The following is a 27,282-nucleotide window of genomic DNA, read 5'->3' as shown; positions in this document are numbered from 1 at the left end:
CCAGGCTTTCTGGAAACAGGTGGTCAGATTGAAATAAAAACACTGGCTATGGGGCCAATTTCCTCCCACCACCAGCAAAAGCCAAAAGTGAATTTATGTTTCACAGCCAGCGTGGAGAAAGCGTCTGCTCAGCAGCTCAACGAGAAACCACAGTGCGTTCCAGGGTCCCTCCTGGGTTCCTTTGCTCATTTACACGTGAAGAAAGAAAAAGGATGGGCAGTATTAATCTGCAGCACTAAGTGTGCACTTTTGTGAACACTTGTTCTAAGTTATTTACATTACATATTCACACTGGAATTGAAAATAACCCAGATCAATTCACCCACCAAACAGACCCAGGCTCCATGGTCAGAGTATCTTCTATGCCTGACAGGTGGGACTATGCCCTTAGAATTGAAATCAGTTGAAATCAGACACACTTTATGGAAGGCCGCATTAACAATGCCATTCCATCCTCGTGAAGTCACAGAAAATAAGAGCCTAAAGGGAAACTGGGAATTTGAACTTTGAGCTGTTACTACCAGCTCCAGTAGAGACTGTTGGTAGAAATGGGCCCACGTCACCTGTGTCTCCAGCATCTCTGCATTAAAACATAGACCATGCTCTATCAGTCTTACAGAAGACTCTCGCAGAACGCTTTGGCACATACAAATCAGATTTGTTAGAAACATTTTCAAAATTTCTGTTGTATATCAGATTTGATATACAACAAAACCAAATTGTGACGTGAATAGAATGGAGAGAGACTTGTGATCTTACTGGGAGACAAGACCATACCCACTAACCCAAAGACATGTAAGGCCACAGGCATGCAATGAGATACACAGAAAACACGAACAGGGGAGGTCAGAGGAAGAAGGGCCCCAGGGCAGCTTGATTAGGGATGCCAAGAGGAGGAGCAGGGTAACTGGGGGCATTGCTGACTCTGGTGTGGGGAGGGCATTCAAGGTGAAATACAACAGCTCAACAAAGACACGGGCCAGCACTGGCAAGCGTCGTCAGGATGATAAAGACTAAATCCATCTGATTAGAGCAGCCTTCTTGTTTTTGCTTGTTTTGCTTATACTTTTTGCTTAAAGCTCGGACATAGTGGGAAATAAAATCAGAACAGTAAATTACTAGTTCCCACATCGATAGGCTTGGAAGAGCAAGAACCTACCAAGAGCTGGTAAGAATCAGTCATTGGGGTCTGGCAGATACAACGTCCACGTTAAGATTAAGTTCCTACTCCCGTGTGACCTCCATGTCTGCCCCTGCTCTAGGAGACAGATCCTATTTCAGGGCTGGGCACACCTGAAGATAGAGCCTAGAACATGACTAGGGTGAGAACCATGCCATCAGCCTGCCCCAGAAGAATCCAGAAACGCAGCAGCATGATTAAAATCCTCACTGACAGGGGATTATATACAGGGGATTCCTGTGGAATGAGTTGAGAACTGCAGCTCTTGCCCCGCCCCCACTCACACGCGGGTAACTGAAAGTGTCTCACTACGGTAACCTTCTTACTGTCTGCATACATTTCCCATCACATCATGTTTACCTTAAATATACACAATAAAATTTATTTGAAAAACTAAAAAAAAAATCCCCATTGGGGCAGTGAGTATAATCAGCTTTAACGGATAAGTGATGGCCCCCAGCAAAGAGCATAAATAAGGGAATGGAAGAGATCATCAAAGACAGAACTTAGAGTAAGGCCTTGCTGGATATAAAAACAGATTAAAACCAACCCACACAAACCTTTGCAAGTAAAATGGATCTGCTTGCCATGGTACAGTCAATGAAGAGTCAAATCTGAGCCTTATTTCATTACAAGCATCACAAAAGCAGAAAAACAGGTTGTCTCGGTCTGACTTTAGAATTCTCTTCTGCATATTAAATGCCAGAAGATGCCAGAGAGCTATGTTCACTGAGCATCAGGTACAAAAAGGCTGCAGCCCAGATATTTCAAGGTCACCCAGTCACCCTTCATAGATGCAGAGGGTGGAAAAGGCCAGCGGGCAAGGACTCAGCAAACACACCCCCCACCCAGGGAAGCCCTGGGGGCGCCTGGGAAAGACGGCAGCATCATTCCACACGGCCAAGAGCGCCACATGACAGTTCCGTCTGGGGTGAGCAGAATGCCTTTAGACCAGCCATAGTGGGGCTGCTTCCATCAAAACAGCACTCAGCATGGGCCATGGGTTGAAGTGTGCCCCCCACCCCCCGAAGAAAGGTATGTTGGAGTTGCAGACCCTGGCATGTGACTTCATTTGGAAACAGGGTCACTGCAAATGTAATTAGTTAGGATGAGATCACAGAGAAGGCGAGTGGCCCTAATCCAAGATGACTGGATGACTACCTAATCCGAGATGACTTCTAAAACAGCCACTCAAAGGCACACACAGCTGAGAAGGTGGCCCTGGGATGCTGGAGGCAGCCAAGGAGTGCCCGGGGCCACCAGAAGGCAAGGAAGGGTCCTCCCAGGCCATTGGAGAAAGCTTGGTCTTGCCTACAGCATAGTCCTCGATATCCGATATCCACCCTTCAGGACTGTGAGAGCATCAGCTCTACTGGTTAAACCCCCCTGTTCAAGGGAGGCTTCTTATAGTAGCCCCAGAAAACTAACCCAGCATTTAGCTTTTACTAAAATTTCATCAGTGTACCCACCGTGGCCACCTTCAAGTCTGCATGTATTGCATGTGATTTCCACAGACAGACAGAAGGCTATGAACAATAGCCCCCAAACCCAGGCCCACCCACACTGAAGGGACTGGCTGGATCCGCTGTACCTGCAGAAGACAGACATATCTGTGATACAGAAATCACTCAGAGCTCAGACAGTGAGAAAATGAAGGACATTTTGTTTAAAAAATAATCACCAGCCAGGATGCAGCAATAGACTGGAAAGTTCTCAGAAGTCCTGAAAAGTGGGAAAGAGATGAGCCTGGCTTGTAGAGGCTTCACCGAATATCAGCAGAAAGAGAATTACTTCTCAAGGGAACTGAAGAGTCACATATTATAAATAGCAGTGTGGGGCATGGGGAAATCAACAGGATAATGAATTCTCAGCTCTATGAGGCGTTCTGGCCTGCAGAAAGCTTCTGCTGGGAGCACCTCAGATGAAAACCAGAGAACTCATCTGCAGGGACGAGGGCTCTGGTGTGGTGCTGTGAGGGGCTGACATGCTTGTCCTGTCCTCAGGGATTTACAGGGGCTATTTACTCACACAGCCTATGGGCTAGGCAGAATCTGTGAATCTCTTTTTTTTTTTTTGAGACAGAGTCTCACTCTGTCACCAGGCACCAGGCTGGCATGCAATGGTGCAGTTTTGGCTCACTGCAACCTCCGCCTCCCGGGTTCAAGCAATTCTCCTGCCTCAGCCTCCTGAGTAGCTGGGACTACAGGCGCACGCCACCATGCCCAGCTAATTTTTTGTATTTTTTAGTAGACACTGGGTTTCACCGTGTTGGCCTGGATGGTCTCGATCTCTTGACCTCATGATCTGCCCTCCTTGGCTTCCCAAAGTGCTGGGATTATAGGCGGGAGCCAGCGCGCCCGGCCAGAATCTGTGAATCTCACTTCACATAAGGGAACTGGGAGGTGAGAAACTTACTAGCTCTTCTTATAACTAATAAGTGAGGAGCTGGAACGTGAACCCAGAAGCCCAGAGACAACGTTCCTGACCATTCTGCTGCGAAGCCTGATGCATGTGGGGAGAAATCAGAATCTGAATTAACGCCTGTCCTTATGTGTGGCCCGGATTGAGGAGACAGACAGGAACACAGAAAGAAATGGGGGAGGGCAGGCAGGCAGCCCACCCCCGAGAACCGCACCACAGCATGCCCCCTGCCAGGACTGCCTCCTTACCTGCCCACTGCGGTCTGCCCTTAAGTTCTACCGGGAAACTGCTCTTGGATATGTCTAGTGCGACTCAGAGAATAGGCCTTCTGGGAAACAGACCATGCCAGCGACCTGTCCTAACTATATTCCTAAGCATGAATCAATAACAAAAGGATCATTAGACACCTGAGCCCAAAACCATCAGCAGGAAAGGTTCAAAAAAAGTATTTCTGAAACTGAAATTCAGCATTGAGCTGAGACAGTTATCACAGGAACGGGACAGACATGTTAGCCAATCAAGACCTCAGAGCTCACCACTGATGCAACCTCCACAGATACCGCTGAGCAAAAGCGCAGTGCAGGAGGGCAGCAGGACCCTGCAGAAAGAGAAGCTTTCGGATGCAGCGTGAGCACCAAAGAAGGCTGTGTGACGTCAAAGCAGAATCCAGTGGACCCTAAATCCCAATCAAATCACAATATATACTTGTGGATTTTAAGTGTTTGGAAGAAACATTCTTTATAGGGAATACCAGAGCTAAAGGAGAAAGAAAGAGAAACAGAACAGAACAAAATAGAATAGAATGAAATGCATGAAAACAGAACACATGACAAAAGCAGCATTTCCTATCGTGGGTAAATAGCTAGTTCCAAAATAATATGCTGGCTCACACTGCAGTCAACTGCAATTCTTATGACAGTGTTGACAGAGTAAAATGATAATATAACCAGCACAGTACAGGTGAGCAGGCCCATCAGTCTCAGAATGGTATGATCTTCTCATGCAGGTACACCAGCAAAGAGATCATTTATAAAGGAAATAATTTATAGATTTGGTTACATTAAAATTGACCTGTATCAAAACATTCCATTTAAAAAGGAAAACACAAACTGGTTTTAGGAAAAAAAAAAAAAAAAAAACTTGCAAAAGGCAAGCGCTCTTACGAAGACTCCTACAAATCAGTAAGGAAAACAAATAGCTCAGTTAAAAATGGCAAAAGATCTATACAGATGATTAACACGATCAAACATATGAACGAACCTCAAACTTACTAATACTTAAAAAATATATTTATAATGTGTCAAACTTCTAAAAATAATAAAATGATGATATTAAGGATTTTGAGAATCTAGAAGAATAAACATCTCAGATACCTCAGGTAACACTACTACAAATGTAAATGCATAGAACTGCTGATCATGCCATTGAGCTGGCAATTGAATTTCTGAGAATTTACCCTAAGAAAATAAAAGTGTGTGGAGAAGTCTGTGTTCAAAACTACTCGTCATAGGAGTCTTAGTAATATAAAAGCTGAAATAAATTTAATATTTAAAATGTATGATTAACTAAATAAAGCTTACTCTACTTGATGTGTGACCATTACATTTGCATGTGTGGAAAATTTAATGGTGAAGATAAAATTCTGAAAATATAGTAGTAAGTAATATGAAACAGCTTCTAGAAGGTGATTCAAATTTTTAAAGAACTGCACATATGTATACATGAAGAAAGAATAAGAGGAAATCAAAAATTTAACAGGAGTTATTTTAAAGTAGGAGGTGTTAAATAATTTGAGTTTTTAAAAATTCATTTCCCTCATACTTTTCACAATCAAATGTGTCATTTTAGTAATCAGAACAAACATCTTATAAAAAATTGTCAGATGTTTGTTCTGATTACTAAAGGTCAGACATAAAAAATATGTCCAAACACATTGACTTTTCAAAGATCTGTCCTAAAATATCACTTTCATAGTGCTTTTGTGCTATAAGTTTCTCAGAACGCCAAAGTCATTTCCATCCAATATTTATTGAGATGCAAAGAAGTAACACGGTAAAAAGATAAAAGAGGCAGAATGACAACAGAAGGAGATCCGGCAAGTGGGTGTGGGATTCTAGCATTCGTTTTCAAACTAACTCGTTCTGGGACTTAAGCCAAAGGTCTTGGTCTTGGCTTTCTCATCCAAGGAAACAAAGAAGTTGAAATGAATATTTTTTGTTTGTTTGCTGGTTTTTTGAGACCGAGTCTCATCCTGTCATCCAGGCTAGAGCGTGGTGGCCAGATCCCAGCTTACCACAACCTCTACCTCTCAGGTTCAAGCGATTCTTATGTTTCAGCCTCCTGAGTAGCTGGGATTACAGGCACACACCACCATACCCAGCTAATTTTTGTAATTTAGCAGAGACGGGGTTTCGTCATGCTGGACAGGCTGGTCTTGAACTCCTGACCTCAAGTAATCCAACCGCCTCAGCCTCCCAAAGTGCTGGGATTGCAGGCATGAGCCACCGCGCCTGGCCAAAATGAATAATTTTGAATGCAATTTTGTACCCTAAAGTTCTATGAGGCTATTTCATAATTCCCCCAAAAAAGCCAAGTTCAATGACAGCAAAGCTGCCCAGGGAAGCAGCTGGGTCCTATACCAGCACAGACTGCGCCTGTCCACTGGGACTTCAATCCCTAGATACGCTTGTGACCGTGAGCCCTTTCTCCTCCCTGAAATGTAGAAAGGCACTACAGTCACAGCTGGTTCTATTTTGCCACTCACAGGCTGACACATATTTTTATGCATTAGTAACCTTGAGGATTCTCAACCTCTCAGTGACGTGAGTCAAACAAACACATTTAATGTTTCTAAGGAGAGAATCCAGTCAAGTGTAAAATGATATTAAGGATGACATTCTGTCCTCACATGATCTACCAGTCAAGGGAGACAGAAAGGTATGAAGGAGTAAGGGTGGGCGCACATAATACAACTTGGAGGAAAACTCCCTTCGATGTATTGCCCGTAAAGGAACGGGGTTCCCGCATCTGTCAGTCCTCAGGCAAGCAAATCCAAGCCCAGCCACAGGCCACGACCTCTGAAAGTGGAATGGCTTTTAGAACCTAGTGTAGTAGTATCCAACCAGTTTTTTAAAGCTGAAAATAAGATAACGCAAGGTTTGGATATAGAAATCCTTGGAGTGTCATTGGTATCTCATGGCATAGAAAGGGAAAGGCTTTCAATGGGGTTTAAACATGTGATTCGCACTGTGATGCCAGGGAAACTGCACTCACCAGTTGACGTGCAGGAGGTTAGGCAGGTGGGGCGCTCTTCAGACAGGGGCCACAGGCCATGGGGAAGACGGGAGGTAAGGTCCAGGCAATGACCAAGGAAGGAGGTAGGTTGCGTTTACAGTCAGTAACACTCTATGTGATGGTTAATACTGAGTGTCAACTGGATTGGATTGAAGGAGGCAAACTATTGTTCCTGTGTGTATCTGTGAGGGTGTTGCCAAAGGAGATTTACATTCAGCTCAGTGAACTGGGAGAGGCAGACCCACCCTCAATCTGGGTGGGCACCATCTAATCAGCTGCCAGTGAGGCTAGAATAAAGCAGACAGGAGAAAACGAAGCGCAGACTGGCTGAGTCTCCCCGCCTTCATCTTTCTCCTGTGCTGGATGCTTCGTGCCCTCGAACATCAGACTCCAAGTTCTTCAGCCATTGGACACCGGTGGTTTGCCAGGGGCTCTCAGGCCTTTGGCCACAGACTGAAGGCTGCACTGTTGCTTCCCTACTTTTGAGGTTTGGGACTTGGACTGGTCCACCACTGGCTTCCTTGTTCCTCAACTTGCACACGGCCTGTAGTGGGACTTTACCCTGTGATCGCGTGAGTCAGTTCTCCCTAATAAAGTCCCTCCACATATACATCTATCCTATGAGTCCTGTCCCTCTAGAGAACTCTGACTCATACACTCTGTGGGGAAACACTGGGCTTGAATACAGGACGCAAGCAGGGTGGGGGGTAAGCGGGGTGGGGAGTAAGCAGGGTGGGGGGTAAGCGGGGTGGGGGGTAAGCGGGGTGAGGGGTAAGTAGGGTGAGGGGTAAGTGGGGTGGAGGGTAAGCGGGGTGGGGGGTGAGCATGGTGGGGGTTAAGTGGGGTGGGGGGTAAGCGGGGTGGGGGGTAAGCGGGGTGGGGAGTAAGCAGGGTGGGGGGTAAGCGGGGTGGGGGGTAAGCGGGGTGGGGGTAAGCGGGGTGAGGGGTAAGCAGGGTGAGGGGTAAGCGGGGTGGAGGGTAAGCGGGGTGGGGGGTGAGCATGGTGGGGGTTAGTGGGGTGGGGGTTTCCACCACTGAGCTCCTTACTGCAGAAGCAGCAGAGCTGTCCCTAGGACGGACAAGCTACGTAGGGGTGAGGGGGACAGATGCACCAGTTGGGAGTTAGAGAGAGGGCCTGGGTGACGGGTGCCTGCGATGTCAGGCACAGCCATGGGAGCAGATGGAGAAAGGAGATGGGGAGGGGCCACAGATGCCGAGCACCGCCCATGGTGTTCACCCACAAAAACTAGACAAAGTGAGATGGAGAGAAAGAAAAAGAAGTAAGATAGTGCACGCTACGGGAGGCAAGAGAGGGACACAGGTGACTGGGCGCACGGGCTATACAGGGTAAGTTGAAAGAATGGAGTCTTTAGAGGGCAGAGCTGGTGGCGAGGCCCCTGTGAGGCCCCAGAGGACACAGCTCTCGAGGCGAAAGGGACTTGGCAGGTGGAGACAGCTCTTCTCTGAGGAGGTGGCAGTCACTGAAAGGAGAGAAAAAGGACAAAAGACAAATGTGAAGCCAACACCTGGCAGCCAGGCCATGGGGGCCACTTGAGCCTCTCCACAGGACACAGAGCTAGGGAAAAGGATGCTGGTGGTGGGGATACGGGTCTGCAGGGTGGAGGAGGAACTGGCTGAAGGAGGAAGAGCATCTCTTCTTCTGGGAAAAAATAGGAGGAGGATTGGTATACAGATAGAGACATTTAGCATAAAAAGAAAATTTAAGTGATTTTGGAAATGATCTTTCTGCAATGCAATGATTGTGGAGTTGGTAATAGGCACGGTTACAGCTCTAATAGATACTGTGGGCAATCCTAAATTTTCATGAATTTTTCATGGATTTCAGTAGTCGCCCCAAAATGACCATTTCATATTATTAAACATCAGAGACAAGAAATATCCAACGGGCGACAGCATCGTTGAGAAGAGAATAGAAAGGGATTTCTGGAGCCCACGGGTGGTGAGAGGCTCTAGTTTACGGGGCTCTGCTCTCTGGTGTGCCAGCCCCAGCCGGGCACCATGCTATTGCTGGTTTTCATCACCCAGTTCCTGACGGAATCACTGCAATCATGCAACAGACCGAGCTTTTGTACAAATGGTATTTTCTCCTCTATTAAAATGTTCTACTCTGTTCCCATCTAAATGGGTCCAGGGGCAGTCGCAGACACACCTGCAGTTGCACGGAGACATGGCTTGATTTCACATGGCTCCTGATGATCGTAATTGTTGCTGTTATTTGCCTTACTATTTCACCTCTCAGGCAGAAAGAAAGTAAACAAAACACTTCTCAGGAGAGAGGGGGGACAAGGGAAGAAAGAAGACATTGTGGGAGCGAATCAGAGCATAGGACAGCATTTGTTGAGCCGTTCTGATTTCCTTTGATGCTTTCCCACCCTGCTGTTCAGGATAAAGCCTTGTTCTCCTCCCAAGCCTGGTATGGAAGGAGTCCCTACGAAAGGCAATGGGGGCAGACAGACCATGCTTTCAGTTTCTTATAGGCGTTTATGTTCTTACAGGAACAGCTGAGAGAGGCTTAAGGCTGAATTAAATGGTTTGCAAAATTAAGACTGGATTCTCTACCACGTAAATAGGCAGGGACAAGAAAGGAATAAAAAGACAAGTCACATTTGGAGCTAATGACATTTCAAAACCAATTCTGGATGGAGAGGTTGGAATCAGATGACCCTTTGAACTTGAAGACATTTGGCGAAACAGCCTGGAGTCTCTCCATCAAGCACTGAGTCACGGGTGGCTGGTGTGGGTAGACACTCTAAGCATTTTGGCTCTAAGCGCCTCTGTTTATACAACATTCTTTCCCATCGTGTCAGGAACAGGAAGCCTGTTTTCTTTGAGATAATGGAGTCAGGAAGAGAAATGATGTCCCAACTCTAGATTTTGTAGCAGTCCAGGAAACAACAAGGGTTTTCTTTGTATAAGGACACAGCACCTCTCTTTCCTGTCTCGCTTCTGTCTTCCCTCCATCCTTGTATTCCGCAGCTGACCAGGACTCAGCTCATGCCCATCAGACACAGTTCACTCTCCGGTGGTCCCCCAGGTGGGGCTGAAATGGTGAGGTGCCCGATGCCCAGGCAGGGCTCAGCCTAGCATGTCTCAGGGGTTATCACTGCTTGTCTAGGTTTAAAACTAGTGTCTCAGTTTTGGTGATTAAAATCTCCAGGATAAATTTCATCCTAAGAAATAACTTAAGATTCCAGAGCTGCGGTCACCTGGTGCATGTCATATGTAAACACCCACTCTCAGGGATGTCTGAAGCAGCACTGGATCGGTATCAAGGACTGAGAGTAGGTAGAGGTTTTTAGAAAGGTAAATTCTGCAAACTACAGACAGGGAGACTGGAAATTAGCTTGACAGCCTCTCAGCGAGGAAGCGGCCATCAGCAGTCATCAGGAGAGTTTTATGAAATCTATGCTGATTTCCTTCTCTCCTCTGATGAGGGTACCAGATGGGTAGATGTGGGGAAACGGTAAACAGTGTCTCTGGTTTTCAGGAAGAATTTAACAAGGTTTTCTCATTATGTACAACAAATAAAATGAACAAATGATGACTGGCAGATTAATAGCTGCCTCAACCAAAGGGAAGTCATTAATCACTCCACGTCAACCAGGAGGGCGGTTCCAAGGGCGCCCTCCCGCCTCCACCATTCAGCCTTCTCAGCGCCAGGGGAAGCAGGAAGCTTCGGGACACTGGGAAGACAGCACAACACTTGCAGGATGGCGGGACACACATCTCTAAGAACACCAACCAACTGCACGTAGGAATTTAAGAACAAAATAAGAGAGTACATGTAATGTCTTACTCTATTAAACAAAAAGCAAATAAGCTGCCGGGGGAGGGGCCCGATGAGCAAGCAGTGTTAGCCCAATACGCGCTCAGTAATGTGAGGATCGCGGACGTGCTGCGGGAAACGATGCAGGCTTCGGTGTACGTCTGCCCAGGGCAGGCCTCCTTCCCATGCCATCTCCACCCTCTATGTGCCACTCTCAAGGCCTAGAGCAAAAGCCACCTCCTCCCTGAGCCCTGCCTGACCTCCTCCTCAGAGTAGCTCCTTCCATCATGAGTGCAATGAACACCCAGCCTCCTCCTCTGCATGCTGGTGAGGGTGCTGGGGTTTTTTGTTTTTGTTTTGAGACAGAGTCTTACTCCATAGGTGAGGCTGGAGTGCAGTGGTGCCATCATAGCTCACTGCAGCCTCGAACTCTTGGGCCCAAACCATCCTCCTGTCTTCAGCCTCCCAAGTAGCTGAGACTTACAGGTGCACCACCACGCCCCGCTAATTTATTTTTGGTTTTGGTGCAGACACGGTCTCACTATGTTTCCCAGACCAGTCTCAGGAGCTCATATGATCTTCCTGCCTCAGCCTCCCAAAGTGCTGGGATGACAGGCATGAACCACCGTGCCCAGCTAAGGCTACTGTTTAACATCTGGCTTCCCAAGTGGACCGTGGGCTCCAAGAGCACAGACAATATCTGTCTTAGTCTCTCAGATGCTTAGCCAGGCAATGCCTGGCGCCTTATAGCAACTCATCAAGGCTTGCTCCATGAAGATAAATGAATGAGTCACCGCCATCAGATGTGATTTTCTTCCTATCCGAATTCACCTGGCTTTCCTGTTCGACACACTGTCTTGGGACTCCAGATGGGTTTTGAGATCCTTTAGTGCAGGAAGTGTGCCTGATTAATCTCTGAATAAGAACCTACCAGAGTACCATATCTAAAGACTGGTTGCATAAAAAATTATGAGAAGAAAAGGATAATTCTTTTAACATACAAGTTGCTATACTTGCCCTATTTTCAGGACTAAATAATATAGTTGCATGTTGCATATTTAAAGTAAAGTGAAATTTCAGATGTGTAGACATCAGTGAAAGAAGCTCCTTGCACAAAGTGAATAGAAATGACAAATGGAATATGCAAGCATTCTGAAATTGGTCTTATCAAAATCAGTAGGAAATTAAATTTTAAACTCAAAGTCATTCTTATTATATTTTCCCTATTGAAATTCATCTTGCTTTTGCCTGTAGGCAGGGAGCAATTTATTAAAATATGCTGCATATCCAATATTTCTTAAACAAACAAACAAAATCTCTTACACTCAGCTCAGAAAGATGGTGATAGATGAAGGAAGAATTACAAGTATTAAAAAAGAAGAAAAAGAAAAAACAATTAACTACATGGTCTATCTGGGATCCTGACTGATGATTCCATTCAGATAATATTTCTTGGGTATGCACAGGCCACATTACATTACAGAGAGAAAATGATAAAAATCAAGCTACATTTCTCTACTTGCAAGCAAATTATATACTAGCAGATACATACAATACACAAAATGCTCTCAAATCCAAATAAATCACATTTTCATGATGCAAATACAGACAGCTTAAATCTCCACAGCAGTCCATTGGTTACGAAGCGCTTCTACATAAAACACCTTATTTAATTTGAAAGTTAAGTTAATCTAGTTAGATTAAAGAGTTGTATCAATCACAAGTTGTCTCCAAAAGCTACTGGGAGCATAAAAAACCAAGTAGAGCTATAATAATATTGAGGAAAAAAAAAACCCAACAAGATAAAGGTAGGAGAGTCTTGCTGTATAGCTATCAAAACTTATTTTAAACTTATGGTTAATGGGACAGTGTGGTTTTGACACAGGTTAGACAAATGAAATAGCATAGAGCCAGAAATAGACTCCGTCCCCATAGGGAATCGTGAAAGTTCCGCGGTGGCCTTGCTGGTAAATGGGGAAAGAATAAACAATACAATACAGGGCACTCACGAAATTGGTTATCTTATTGAAAAAGCAGAAAACAAAACCAGTTCCATTCTTTAGACTGTACAAAGAATGCAAGTCATTAAAGACCAAAGTGTTAAAAATAAAACTTTGAAAATTCTAGATAATAACAGATTTTTATGACTTCAGAGTGAGGACAGACTTCTTAATTAAGACACAGAAGGCATGTAATGTACAGAAAAGGATGAATCAATTCAGCTACATACAAATTTAAAACTTCTGTATAAAAAAGTTAAAAAGATTGGCCACAAACTTGATGGCATTTACAATGCACGTAACTGATGAAGAGTTATTACACAGAATATGTAAAGAACTCTTATCAATTAACTAAAAGAGACAGAGAAAAGGAGAATAGGAACACTGTATAGATGGGGAACTCAAAGAGAAATTACAAACACCCCTGACATGCAAAGGGAGTCTGACCACGCTGGTCGTCAGGCAGTGAGTGGTCTAGCCTCAGTGGGACACCATCTCACACACAGCAGGTGGGCAGCGGCTCAATGCCGGAAGCGCTGCCAACAGTAAGGAGGGAGAGGATGAGCACTCACATCTACTGCTGCTGGGAATGCATCTTATATGACTACTTTGGAAGAGAATATTTACTAGAGTTGAAGGTCGTGTGCTCCATGATCCAGCAATCTCACTCCCAGGCATATATATACCCTAGAGAACCTCCCTGCAACACCTGCCCCTACTGTGCTCACAGGACGGATGCACAAGATGGTTCACAGAAGCACTGCTCTCAGCAACACCAGAAGGAGCAAGCATCCAGCCAAAGGGCAACTGACAGAGGAGGGCCGGCACAGTCAGATGAAATGCCACACAGAGCAAACATAGGAACCAAGCCCTAGCCGTCAGCCTGGATACAGCTCATGAACACAACATGGAACAAGGTGCATTAGTGTACACACGAGGTGACTCAATTTATATGACATGTAAACTGCAAAAAACAATACAGTGTTTAGGATACGCACAATAAAACAGGAAGAAATAAACAGAAGTGGTAGTCATCAAATCCAAGGCAATGGTAGCCTCGGAGTGGGAGGAAGGAGGATGAGGGGGGAGCCATAAATGGTGTTCAACTGTGTCAATAACTTCTTCATTTCTTAAGCTGAATTTATGGATGCATAGGTGTTACTTAACGGTATTTTCATTCCTAAAAATGTCTAAAATATTTCATAAGAAAAACTTGAAAAGGGCTCAAGTCAACATTTCTGTTCACTGAGTTGAGGAAGTTTTCTGCAGGCCAATGAGCTAGCCACAGTGAAAATCCGGAGAGAGAGAGGTGTTGGCCAGGGGCCCCTAGAAGCCCATTCTGCTTTCACTTTCTGGATGAGTTCGTTCAAAGACGAAGAGACCTCAACATTTGGAAATGTAAACATTCACTTAAATCCACGTGTTCAGTGTCAAGTTCTGACATGACCTTGGTCTAAAAGGGATCTGGCCGGGATATCAAGAACCAAACATCACAGATTCAGAAAGAGCCTTCCCTCTGCTGCCTCCCTGTCTACGGCCTCTGCGTGATGCATGTTATGGTTTCTAAGGGACAGGGAAGCTTCGCTGAGATCACTGCATCTGCTCTCGGCTTGTGCGGGCCATAGCACTTCCAAAAAAGATCACGCTCCTTAGCATAATTAAACCAGAAACTCAGTGCAGCCTCAGAGTGTGCGGGGTGGGGAAGGGCTCTGGGAGGCCAGGTAGTGACTTCCTCCAGCCCAGCATCCACCAGCCACATGGGATGTGGTGTGGCACATGGGATTGAAAGGCTTCCTTTGCCCTCATAAATGGGATTCGCATGGGGGCAATTACCGACCAGTCACTTGCTGGAGTGGAGGGTGCCTGGGTAAAGGGCTTGGGTGTGGAAGTGCAGGTTGCCGAGGGAGTTCTGGGAGAGAACTTGACGGGAGATGCTTCCATCTGGACCACACCTGTCATTGGGAGGGCACCGTGAACGTGGCTGGCACATGCTGGGCAATCTAAGGCTCAGGTTAGACAAACTCACAGGCATAGGAAGGATCCTGAATATTGCAAGGTTGTGGGAGGGAGGCCGGGGAATGGCTGTGGCCCGGGTATGTCGAGTAAATGTCCCCATACCGTTGTTTGCAGTATCAAGTCAGGGGGGTCGGGGGAGCCAAAGACCCTTCAACACCTGCCAAACGGGCAGTGCAGGTCATTTCAGGCAGAAACGGATCGTCGCAAAGCTGACATGTTGGAAGGGGTGAGATTACAGCTAAGAACTTCTCCAACTCACCCTGATGTGCCCTCCTAGAAGTCAAAGGACGGGACTATGAAACCAGAATAAAGTCCACGTCAAAGTGTTTAAAAATGGAAAGAAGTGATAGTAAAATTAAGAAGAGCTCCATCCCGATTAACCCTCTGTGGAAAAGCTCCAGAGGAGGTGACTCTTCCAGTGGAACGTTTTTAACTGTGACAACACTATGTAAATTACATCTGTACCAACACATTCCCCTGTGGGCAGCTGTGTGGAGGGGGGATGGGGCAAGGGATCTAGGAAATAAGTCTTTTCACATCAGTGTTTGGAGGTTTCAGGGTTTACTTGAATTGAAACATAACAGCTCGCTAATAAAAAATGAGGAACATCTTACTTTCTTTTTAAAACTTTTCCCCCAAAAGGCTTGCTTATGTGATCTATTTGGGGGTTTGGAATGAGCATGTGGAAAACTCAAAAAAAAAAAAGAAAAATTCAGAAATTAATAAAGACATAAAATCCGTATTTCATAATGGCCAGCGTAGTTCATGTTTCCCCGTAACTGGGGTAGATGAAGTTGCCGGAGCTAGGTTCACTGGGGACCGTAAGGGAGGTTCCCGGGCAAGGTCATCCACAGCTTGGGGAGGCGGCGTCCAGCCACCTCATACTCCGTGCCTCAGGCCTTACCTGCAAGTCAGATTTCTAAAAGTCCTTCCGTCATGGGCTCGCTGTGAGGATTCAACATAAATATGGACAGTGCTGAGAACATGGGGCGTCTGACATTTGGAGCAGCAAACTGTTATCAAACCCTCATATTTCCACAGCAAAACAACGATCCACACTAATGGAGGGGAAGAAGAAGGAGACTACGAGCCCTTCCCATCCAATGCAATCTGCCAGGCTCTGCAGGCCAGTGCCACAGGCTCTCCCACAGCTGGCCCCTAGGCCCCTCCCCCTCCCCTCACTGCCACGTGGCGCTCTTCACTGGAATATCCTTCCATTCCTGCAGTCAAGGTCTGAACCCCTCCTGCGTCTCCTAGAGCCACCTCCAACCGGATTCTGGTGGGAGCTGCTGCAACCTGCAACCAAGTCATCTGCACAGGGGCCGTGGCCCTCAAGGGGCCTGGGTGTTGCCAGTAGATCCGTGTTCGTTTTATGAATGACCTTCCTCCCCTCTACAGCCATATTGTGTTTGAAATCTACAACATGCTCGTGATATCCAGTCTTAGAGCATTTACAATAATTTCAAGACAATGTCTCTATCTCCTTAATTAGATTACAAGCTCCTTAAAAGGCAACCTTTGGGTGGTCACATAGCCTGAAAGACAAATGAGACTGAATACAAGGGTGTGAATGTTCTGTTTGATGATTAAATGTGCTTATTAAGACTTAATCCAATTAAATTATTGGGATTGATATCTATAAGTCTCTAGTAGACGTTCCTATTTAAGTTTTAAAACATCATGCTTCCTATCTAGGCTCCTAAAATGCCATGTGACATTAGAACCAAAAATTAGCACGTAGAATATGATTGGCATGTGAAATGTGATGTGATATTAGAGCAAGAAATTAATGTGTAGAGTATGATTTAATGTGAAAGGGCCATGTGAGGCAGCATTTTAAATAGAAATGCATACGCACACTTCCCTTCATGCATTCAACTGAGATCTTTCAAAGGTGGCATCAAAACAAAAACAGCACACAAATTTTATGGAAAAGAGAAAACCAAAAGATTGTTTTCTGTGGTGATAAGACCTGAAATGAAAACACATGAGCAATGGTTGAGATATAAAGGCATTACGCTGCCCAGGGGGGCTGCGACCAAAATAGAGAGCTTTTTACTTTGCAGGTTAATGTAATTTAGTCTAAGGCACTAAATCAGCACCTGTTATCAGATCACCGGCCTTGGGGCCCGATTTCCTTCTGCCAGCAAAGCACCTTGATGAGTGTCTACAAGAGGACAAAGGCAGCACAACGCCGCCCATGGTAGGATTGAGGGGCTGCACACATTACACTCCTTGACACTTTTATTATAGCTACAGCCTGAGGATGCAGTTCCAACTACTGCCCTTACGAAAATAAAATGGTGCACACTATATAAGACTATTTAAATAGACCAGAGTTCAGCCAGCTGGACTCCATTTCTTTTTAGACCCACAAGATCAGAGTGCTTGCTAGAGAGGTAAAATGATTTCCTTGGAAACACGCTCACCTGTACACCATGAAATAACCAAAGCTGAAGAGACCCCTTGCCTTCCTTGCTCGATTACACAAGAAAAACAAAAGCAAAAAGGACCTGGTATAGTGAATTTAATTCTGAACAAACATATCCTGAATACAACTCCCTGCTGAAAATTTGAGCATCTAAGCAGGTTTGTGTAGGCACTTCAAAGTGACTGCAAATTACAGTGGAATGATATGGATAACACAGAAGTTATGGCATTTCTGCTATAAGCAATACCATCAAGAAAATGAAAAGACAACCCACAATGGGGAAAAGTATTTGCAAATAATATGCCTGAGAAGGAACTAGTATCTAGAATATATAAATAATTCTTCTAACTCAACAATAAAAAGATAAATTGCCCCATTTTAAAAAATGGGCTAGGGACATGATTAGACATTTTTCCAAAGATATACAGCCAATAAAAACATGAAAAGATGCTCAACATCATTTGTCATCAGAGAAATGCAAATCAAAACCACAAGGTGGCACCACTTCATACCCACCAGGATAGCTGCATTCAAAAGGTAAACAATAACAAGTGTTGGGGAAAAAAGGGATCCCAGCCAGGCACAGTGGCTCATGCCTGTAATCCCAGCACTTTGAGAGGTGGAGGCGGGTGGATCACCTGTGGTTAGGAATTCAAAACCAGCCTTGATCAACATGATGACACCCCATCTCTACTAAAAATACAAAAAGTAGCTGGGTGTCATGACATCTGCCTGTAATCCTAGCTTCTAGGGAGACTCAGGCAGGAGAATCGCTTGAACCCGGGAGGCAGAGGTTGCGGTGAGCTGAGATCGCACCATTGCACTCCAGCCTGGGTAACAAGAGGGAAACTATTTCTCAAAAAAAAAAAAAAAAAGCATCGCTCTATTGCTGCTGGTGGGAGTGTACAATGTTGCAATCACTTTAGAAAATGGTCTAGAAGCTCCTCAAAAGCTCAAACATAGAGTTGCCATATGACCCAGCAATTCCACTCCTAGGTATAAACCCAGGAGAAATAAAAACATATGTCCACATCAAAACCTATACAAAAATGTTCATGGCACCATTAGTCACAATAGCCAAAAAGTGGGAACAACTGAAATGTCTATCAACTTAGTAATGGATAAATAAAATGCAGTATATCCATGCAGTGGAATATTACTTGGCAATAGAGAGAAATATCAGCTACAACATGAATGAGCCTTGAAAACATGAGGCTAAGTGAAAGAAACCAGCCACAAAACCTCACACTGTATGATTCCATGTATATGAAATACTCAGAATAGGCAACTCTATGGAGACAGAAAATGGATGTAGGGCTGCGGGGGGTCGTGGAGGGGAAGAGGGGGACACGGTTCTGTTCTGAAGTGATGAAAACATTCTAGATGTAGTAACTGTTGCAGAACCTTGCGAATATGCTAGAAACAAGGAACTGTGCACTTCAAATGGGTGAACTGTTCGGTATGTGAATTAGATCTCAAAGCTATACACAGAAATAAAAACAAAAAAATGTTACAACATTCAGGGCAATTTGGAGCAAAACAAATACTAAGATAGTTCTTAAGAAGGGACTTTCCTTTAGCCCAGTGTGGTGGCGTGTGCCTGTTGTCCCAGCTACTCAGGAGGCTGAGGCAGGAGGATCGCCTAAGCCAGGAGGTGGAAGCAGCAGGGAGCCATGATCGTGCCCCGGCACTCCAGCTGGAGCGAGAAGGCAAAACCTTGTCTCAGAAAAAAAAAAGAGAAAGAGAAAGAGAGTGAGAGACCGTCTTGGTGCCTTTTACTATAGCACACCTTGAAGAATGGAGGGGAGTGCCTTCTTCCACACATCTAGCTTTCATTCTGAGTCCATACTCAGGAACGATTGAGAATTTTTCACAAAGACTCCCAGGAGGCAATGGCTTAGTATATGATAAGCAATTTCCTCAGGATATTTGCTTCCTGGCAACAAAAGAAAATTTAGAATGCAAACAATACAGCATATTTTGAGATGGAGTCCCCATAGGGGTAGACAATGCTTCTCTTAGCCGCTGTATAAAACAGGCTAGAAGTTGGATAATCTTATTTGTAGGGTGGTAACCAATATCTCTATATCCAGTGAATTCAATCCAATTTGGTGCGACAAAAATTAAAAATGTTTGACTCAAAATTCTTACATCTAATCTGACAACAATCCATTGGCGCATGAAAAAATAAAATTCCCATTTAAGAATTTCTAGTTAATGAAGTCACGATTATTTACCTCCGAGAGGAAGACAAAATCAGGAGTAAGTTTAGAGTCTCAGGGAAAGCATAACACTTTGATTACTGTTTAAATCATAAAGGCATTTAAAGCATTTCTCCCTGGGTACCATTCAGACGCAGGCAACATTCAGCTCAAGTGCCTCATGGCTTTTTTCCTATGAGGCTTACAGTATGGTCCCTCACACGGTTTCTATTTCTATTCTGCTTCGAGGAAAGATTTTCTCAACCTTTTTAGGGCTCCAGCACTGGCTCATGGTGGATAGTGAGATATTCTTTAGATGTTTGTTCAGTTTTTTCTATTTAGGCCCAAAGTCATGTTTATTCACAAATCCAAACAACCAGCAAGCTAAGGTTATCTTTTTCATGTAGAATATTTATAAAAGAAATCAATGAATAAACAACTTAAGAGTGGGGATTGACTCTGAAGGGAACTTTCCTGAATGTCATAGGCTCAGCCCCACTTCAACCCCATCTCCACTGTGGTTGGGAAAATTATCAAGCCGGAGAAACAGCAGTGGGTTCTGTTTACTTCACTCTAGGACTAAGGGATGGAAATACAGGGAGAGCCAAGTAAGGAAGTTGTGACTCACTTCCTCCTCCTGGATAAACGTCTGCACAGACTCTAGACTCCTGGTTTTCAAACCGGGGTTCAAGAGGACCCTAAGTTCCATGGAGTGCAAGGTACTACAGAGACAAAGCAGGTGCCCCCAAAGAGTGGCTCTTTCTGAATAAGATGTTTAAAAAACTGGGTTCCGGGTATGAGATAAATGGCAGAACCTTGATTTAGATCTACTTTCGGGCTTATTACAGAAGGATCTGTTGGGCTGTCTGGGGTGTGACTGGATGATTCTCATTATTTTTCTATGGTTAATATTGTTATAGTTGCTGTGGTGTACTGCAATGTTTGGTATTTATATCAATGACTCAGGAGCACTGAGACACTGGTATACTGAATTATCAAAAGTTTATTTATTTATTTATTTTGAGACAGAGTTTTGCTCTTGTTGCCCAGGCTAGAGTGCAATGGTTACAATCTCGGTTCACTGCAACCTCCACCTCCCGGGTTCAAGCAATTCTCCTGCCTCAGCCTCCCAAGTAGCTGGGATTACAGGTGCACACCACCACGCCTGGCTAATTTTTTATTTTTAGTAGAGGTGGGGTTTCTCCATGTTTGTGAGGCTGGTCTCAAACTCCTGATCTCAGGTGATCTGCCCGCCTTGGCCTCCCAAAGTGCTGGGATTACAGATATGAGCCACCCTACCCGGCTCAAAAGTTTAATTTTATTTAGAAACATTTTAGTGTCAAGTATATTTTATTAATCTGTAGTTATTCAAAAATGGGAAATTTATAAACTGGAACACTCAGGCAACTGGAAAACATCTTCTGTACTTATTAGCTTCCTAGTACTTATTCTTGTTCTCTTTTACATATTTTTCTAATCATTCCTACTCGTTTTCTCATTCTGATTTTTTTCTCTACTCCTATCTCCTCATTAGATCTCTTGCTATTTTGTTCAACATGAGATCTTTTATGACCAAATAGCTTGCTAGAAACAGCAACGCTTCATGGTAAATGGCACGAGAGAAAGATGTTCTGAAATGGTTACGTAAGCATGCGTGGCATCAACTGCAGCATAAGGGACATCATTTGATAAATGTATAAACAGCAAGTCATAAATTATTCTTTTCACTCCAGAGCAGCCTGGCCATATCATGGAAGGTAAATGCAAATGGCCTTCCGCTCCTTTCCCCTGAATAAGAAGACAATCCCACCAACATAGACCATGGTGGCAGGAAGTGGGGCAGGAAATTAATGAGAATTTCTGAATTCTGGGACAACTAGTGGCCCGTCAGTTGTAGGCAAAAATCAAGGACACAATTCAAAGGAAAGAACTCATGATGGTTAACACAGATAACGCCTATGCAATTGGGTTACACATTTCATGAGGCCAAACACTTAAATATGCATTTAGCATTAAAATGTGTTTCTGCTGATGACCATGGAGGTCTCTGAAAAGGCTACTTTCACCCAGGGCCCCTCAGGAGTCTTCATCTTCTCCACTGTTTCCTATATTAATAAGAAATTCCTTCTGGTAATTTATCAAAACATAATCACTACAGTTAAAGGTAGTTTATATTTGACCATAAAAGCATATGGAAAGCAGTGGTAAAAAAAATGTTACAATGTTTTCATAAAATTCATCCTACCAATGAATATATGCATATGCATTTATTATAGACAGTTATAACAGAATAGTTTTTTAAACAGGAAAGCCACATGTAATAAGTAATATACTTTTCCTAAAATCAATACTTATTTCTGTCTTTCTTTTTTGAATCCTCACATCTTTAAATTACTAACTGCATATTCTGAATTTTAGCCTAGGAGAGTATTATGAGAACAAGAAGTAGAAAGAAAAAGAACAAAAATGCCCTTAAACCTACTAAACACACTGGAAGAATAAAAAGGGTGATTGCAGACAGATAATACATTTCTTTTTTTCAATGAATGAAATAAATGTAATCCTACTTTTCCCAGTTTACTATCTCAAATAAACTGGTAAAATGGAAGAAGCATTTCTACTACATTTTGAAACAAATTTAAAAGTATTATATTTTCCAAATATACATCCTATTAAGAGATGCCCATATTTTTTACATAGAGCCATTTAGCAGAATTTCAACATGTCCAAAGCTGCTAAATATACCATATTTGCCCATTTATTCTAATGAACCAATAACATAGATACATCACCAGATTCAAGCCCCTCCGCTCAGAAAGTATCACTAGTTTGTGGCTGCGGAGAAGCTGTTCTGTCTCACTGGTACACACCACCATCATCCAATACGACCTATCCTGCTCCTGGCCAGAGGACCTTTCAGCACTGGATTCCATTTTCTCATCTAGGCCAAGGGAATAATAGACTTACCCTCAGGTAAGCTGCTTGTACAGAGTGAATGAGATAAAAATATGTGTGTCACAATGCCTTTATTTGTGTAAAAGAAAATCCAAAGGAAACTGGCTTAAACAATAAAATTGCTTGGATCATATAACTGAAATATCCCAAGGTAATATGGACTTCAGGCTCGGGCTGATCAGGGCTCCAATCTCGTTTCTCTGTGGATTTCCCAGCTCTGCCCTCCCATGTGTTGGCACCACCCTTAAGCTGTGTAACTTATGGTCACAGATGGCTGCAAAACTGCAAGTTGGGACTCCATGTTTCCATGTTGCTCCACAGCCACTGGGCAGGGGTCTCAAGCTACATCCTATTTCACTGTCTACAGCCACATTCTCAACCCTGAGATCATCCCTGTGACCAGGAAAGTGCCATGGGTAGTGCATACACACCCAGGATGTGGATCTCCCTGGGGGGTCACACAAACACACTAAAGACAAAATTCTCTCAAAACAAAGTAGGCTTGGCTGTCTCCAGCTGCCTCATCCTCTAACTGCACGGAAGAAATACTGTGAGTTAACTAGGCATCCAGCCTGTTCTCCAACATCCCTTTCCAAGGCTTGTTTTGTTCTTTTTCCTCTTATTTTTCATCAGTCTCCCAACACCAGGATGCAAGGGCCGCAGTCTGAGCGTGAGGGCCAGGGAACTCACTGACCATCTGCGGGCTCTAGGAAGCTGCTGGAAGAGGCTCTTCATGGGAAGCTCAAGGGAGTCTTACCACGTTCTCCCCTGGATGAGCTGTGCGGTATGGGCAGGTGTGATGAAAGAACAGGGCCCAGGACCTGTCCTTTCCGGCATCTCAGTGCTCTACTCAGACACGTTATCCTCCTTGCAGTTGGTGCACATGTGAAACTCTAAATTTGTAGCTTTTCCTTAGGAGGAAGATGGCATGCACACCTGGGTCGCCTAGCAAAGCTATAACGCGCTGTGGCTCCTGCAGATCCGTGGCTCCTGCAGGTCCGTGGCTCCCCTCATGGGCTTGTAACAAGGCGCTCTTCCTCTCGCCCTCCGCGACAGGCCAGGGCGAGGAAAGCAGGACTGAGGAGCTCTGTGCTGGGGCCTTGCTGTCTGACTGCCTCCACCAATCCTACCAGTCAGGTACCGCTTTGCAGAGCCCGTGGGCTGCGCTCGATCTGCCATGCTGCCTGGGCGGCCCTTGCTACCCATGCTCGGGTAGGAAAATGCTGAGCTAAGGTAGCAGGACTTTACAGTTGGGAAGCTCGTCTCCTCCTACATTTGGATCTGTTTTCCCAAGTGGCCACTGCCAAGTTCACTCCACACCAGCCTCTCCCTCTCCGTGCCCCTGCCTGCCTGTCCTCCTCCCGCTGGCTCTGTGCACCACTTCCCACCTGTCTGACCCATTCTCCACCCCTCCCCTTCTCTTGTCTTCCTTCTTCCTGTCTCTTCTCTCCCCTCTCCTCCTGCCCCGTAATTATTATTTAAAAAGACAAATTCTTGAGCAGTGTTTCCCAGGCCTCCCAGAGAGAGCTGAGCCAGAGGAACCGGAGCTATCCATTCAAATGGACTTTCCAGGGCCTTTCCCTGCGTTTCAAATACTTAGTAAAAAGCACGTGTCTGAATTTTCTAAGTTGGAGGGGAAGTTTGATTTAGAGATCAGAAGAAATTCCAGCCCTGGAACATGCCTGCTTTTACCTGGAATCCGTCACTTCCAGTGGTATCTGCGGTTTGACACGAAAGCTCCGACATGCTTTTAATAGACCTGCTGATTTGTAGCGCAGCTGTCGCCACCGTTCTGGCAGCCGGGGTGCAGGAGCTAGGAGCAGGGCTGCTGAGAGTTACTAAGACTTCAGTGTAGCAAACAGACTGCAGCATAATGAGAAACATGGAGCTTTTTCAAAGCAATTTTGTCTACTGTTGACATCTGCAAAGCAAGTCACTGAAGGAGTCTCAGGTTGCTCCTTACAGAGGAGAGCTCTGACCTGCCTCACTAACCCACACCCTGAGCTACTGTCCCACCTCAGGGTGACACCTCCTCCTAAAAAGTAGCTCAGGCTGAAGATCTAGGAGTCATCTTTGATTTTTCTTGCACGGATGCTGGGTCCAGGCCATCTTCAAGGCCTGTCCATCCTGGTGTCATAAGGCAGCTCTGAGAACTTGCTAGCTCAGCTTCTTCTCTGCCACCCTGCAATCTAATTGCCACATACCACCCAAAGCATCTTTTTAAATTGAGATCTGATCCCATCACTCAGTTGTGTGAGATCATCAGGGCTTTCCACGGCCTTCAGGACACAGTCAGACTCCTCCCCGAGACATGAAGAGCTTTGGGCTCTCACAGCCCACTCCCTTTTCCCCGCTCTTTCTGGGGACACTGACTTCTGGCAGGTGCCTGATGAGGCCAAAGCCCAGCTGGCTTGGGAACCAGGCCTGAGCCACATGTCCCTCAGAAGCTCTGCGCCACACCTCCTGGGGCCAGTCTCTCTTTCATTCAGCCCTGTGGAGATGCTTCCCTGGAATGCCCTCTGGAACACTGTCCTCTGTCACTCCTGGCTCCTGCTCACACCATACGACGTTTGTGTGTTTGAGATCAGTACATTTTTCTATGTAGACTTGATTTGTAGACAGATCTAGAAGCAGCCAAGCTCCCTGTGCCTGTTGGAGGCTGGACACCAGGCCCTGGCATGACACATGGACGTCTAGTGAATGGATGTGGCACTACTGTTACACCTCGAGCCCCATTCCCACAAGGACACTGGGACACAGCTGTGCGCCGGCCAGCTTCCTGCATGGCCCTGAGTGCAGGTGTCCACCTTCTGTGAGCAGGCCCTGCGCTGCCCTGGCTCCCACCAGCGTCCCTCCCACACTGATGCCACAGCCCTGTGTGCGCCCTGTCTGCCACCTCTCATACAACATGGAACCTTCCTCAAAGCTGAACTGATAAGAGTATTCGCTGTGTCTTGTTGCTGTGACAAATTCCACAAACTGAGCAGTTTGAAACACAGTTTTTCTCTCCCAGGGCTGGAGGTCAGAAGTCTGGGATTCATTTTGCTGGTGTGGGCAAGGCTGGTCCCTCCGGTGACTCCATGGCCAGCCCTGGGGGGCGCCTTGCTCCTGACCCCTTGCTACACCCCTGTAACCTCTGCCTCCCTCGTCACACCCCTTTCCACTATTGCAGTCAGACCTCCTCTGCCTCCTCTTAGGAGGACTCTTGTGATTACAGTTAGGGTCCCCCTAGATCAGCCAGGCACATCTACCCATCTCCAGATGCCCCCCCAGATCAGCCAGGAACATTTCCCCACCTCCAGGCACCCCCCCAGATCAGCCAAGAACATCTCCCCACCTCCAGATGCTCCCCCATATCAGCCAGGAACATCTCCCCACCTCCAGATGCCCCCCCAGATCAGCCGGGCACATCTCCACACCTTCAGGTCCCCCCCAGGATCAGCCGGGAACATCTCCACACCTCCAGATGCCCCCCCAGATCCACCAGGAACATCTCCACACCTCCAGATGCCCCCCCAGATCAGCCAGGAACATCTCCACACCTCCAGATGCCCCCCCAGATCAGCCAGGAACATCTCCACACCTCCAGATGCCCCCCCCAGATCAGCCAGGAACATCTCCACACCTCCAGATGCCCCCCCAGATCAGCCAGGAACATCTCCACACCTCCAGATGCCCCCCAGATCAGCCAGGAACATCTCCACACCTCCAGATGCCCCCCGCCAGATCAGCCAGGAACATCTCCACAACTCCAGATGGTTCCCCCCAAGATCAGCCAGGAACATCTCCACATCTCCAGATGCCCCCCAGATCAGCCAGGAACATCTCCCCACCTCTAGATGTCATCCCCCAGATCAGCCAGGAACATCTCCCCACCTCCAGCCACCCCCCCAGACCACCAAGGAACATCCCCCCCCCCCCACCCCCCCCCCAGATCAGCCAGGAACATCTCCCCACCTCCAGGCATGCCCCCAGATCAGAAAGGAACATCTCCACACCTCCAGATCCCCCCAGATCAGCCAGGAACATCACCCCACCTCCAGATGCCCCCCCAGATCAGCCACGAACATCTCCCCACCTCCAGATCCCCCCCAGATCCACCAGGAACATCACCCCACCTCCAGTTCCTTAACTTGATCGCACCTACAAAGTCCATTTTGCCACATATGGGAACAGTTCCAGGTTCCAGGCTTAGGCTGTGGCTTTGCCAAAGAGCTGTTATCTAGCCTTCCACACCCACCAAGGAAACCAGGGGCCCACACCTGAGCACCTGTGTGGGGGCTGGGCATGGGGTTCTGCCGGATGAAGCCCTGTGGCCCAGACCCCGACTAGTTCTACTTTATTTCCTGCCATTGAGATCCCAGCAGGATGCGGCCACATTGTTCATTAGCGCCTTTTTTCAAACTTCAGTTCTAATAATTAGCGTTCCCTCTCAGCTGACTCATCTGACTGGGAAATGGGCATAGATGTTCCTCTGGGGGCTGAGCCCCGCACACCAGAAAGAATGTCATGTGACACACCCCCGTGCTGGCATTCCAGCCACTGTGGACCCCTTGGCACAGTATTTTGGTCACAGGTCACACAAGTAAAAAGGAAACGTGGAGGAAGAAGAATCGGAATAAAGGGAGGAGTAGGGAAAGCATGTTAAGATTTCGGAAGGTATCGGAGGGGACGCCTTTTTCTTTTCAATGAAGGGAAGCAGTGGATGAGAGCCCGGCTGTGCTGCCCAGTCACATCAGAAAGACCTGCCGATCGCCTGGGGCCTCCGAGATGCCCAGCCTTTCCCGCTTGAAATGCAAACCCAGGGCACACAGGCCAACAGCGCCCATGCACCGTGTGCCCGCTCCACTTGCACCAGGCAGGCGACAGCAGCAGCAAGGGCTGGGTGAGGTCTCTGGGACCTCTCTTCCCCTCCCTGCTCTGGCCTGTCCCAGACCATCCCTGAGACGCACCGAAGTGCCCTGAGGGGAGTCTCGAGCATCAGAGAGGGAGAGCAC

General features: G+C 46.1%; 1 protein-coding gene and 1 long non-coding RNA gene across 6 annotated transcripts in view; both read right to left on the bottom strand.

Moving 5' to 3' along the window:
- The window catches only part of RPS6KA2 (ribosomal protein S6 kinase A2), a 447,811-nt gene that overhangs the window by 173,641 nt on the left and 246,888 nt on the right, over nt 1-27,282 (bottom strand). The gene's annotated exons all lie outside the window — the stretch shown is intronic.
- LOC116533463 lies at nt 493-17,465 on the bottom strand. Its single transcript, XR_004261305.1, has 3 exons — nt 11,536-17,465; nt 11,378-11,386; nt 493-504 (listed from the first exon to the last, which is right to left on the bottom strand). It is a non-coding gene; the product is annotated as an uncharacterized LOC116533463 (long non-coding RNA).

The sequence above is a fragment of the Sapajus apella genome, unplaced genomic scaffold (genome assembly GCF_009761245.1).
Source record: "Sapajus apella isolate SASKATOON/1434 unplaced genomic scaffold, GSC_monkey_1.0 scaffold82, whole genome shotgun sequence".
Classification (NCBI taxonomy): domain Eukaryota; kingdom Metazoa; phylum Chordata; class Mammalia; order Primates; family Cebidae; genus Sapajus; species Sapajus apella.
Note: the sequence above shows the minus strand (reverse complement) of the source record. Positions and strands in the feature narration are given on the sequence as shown.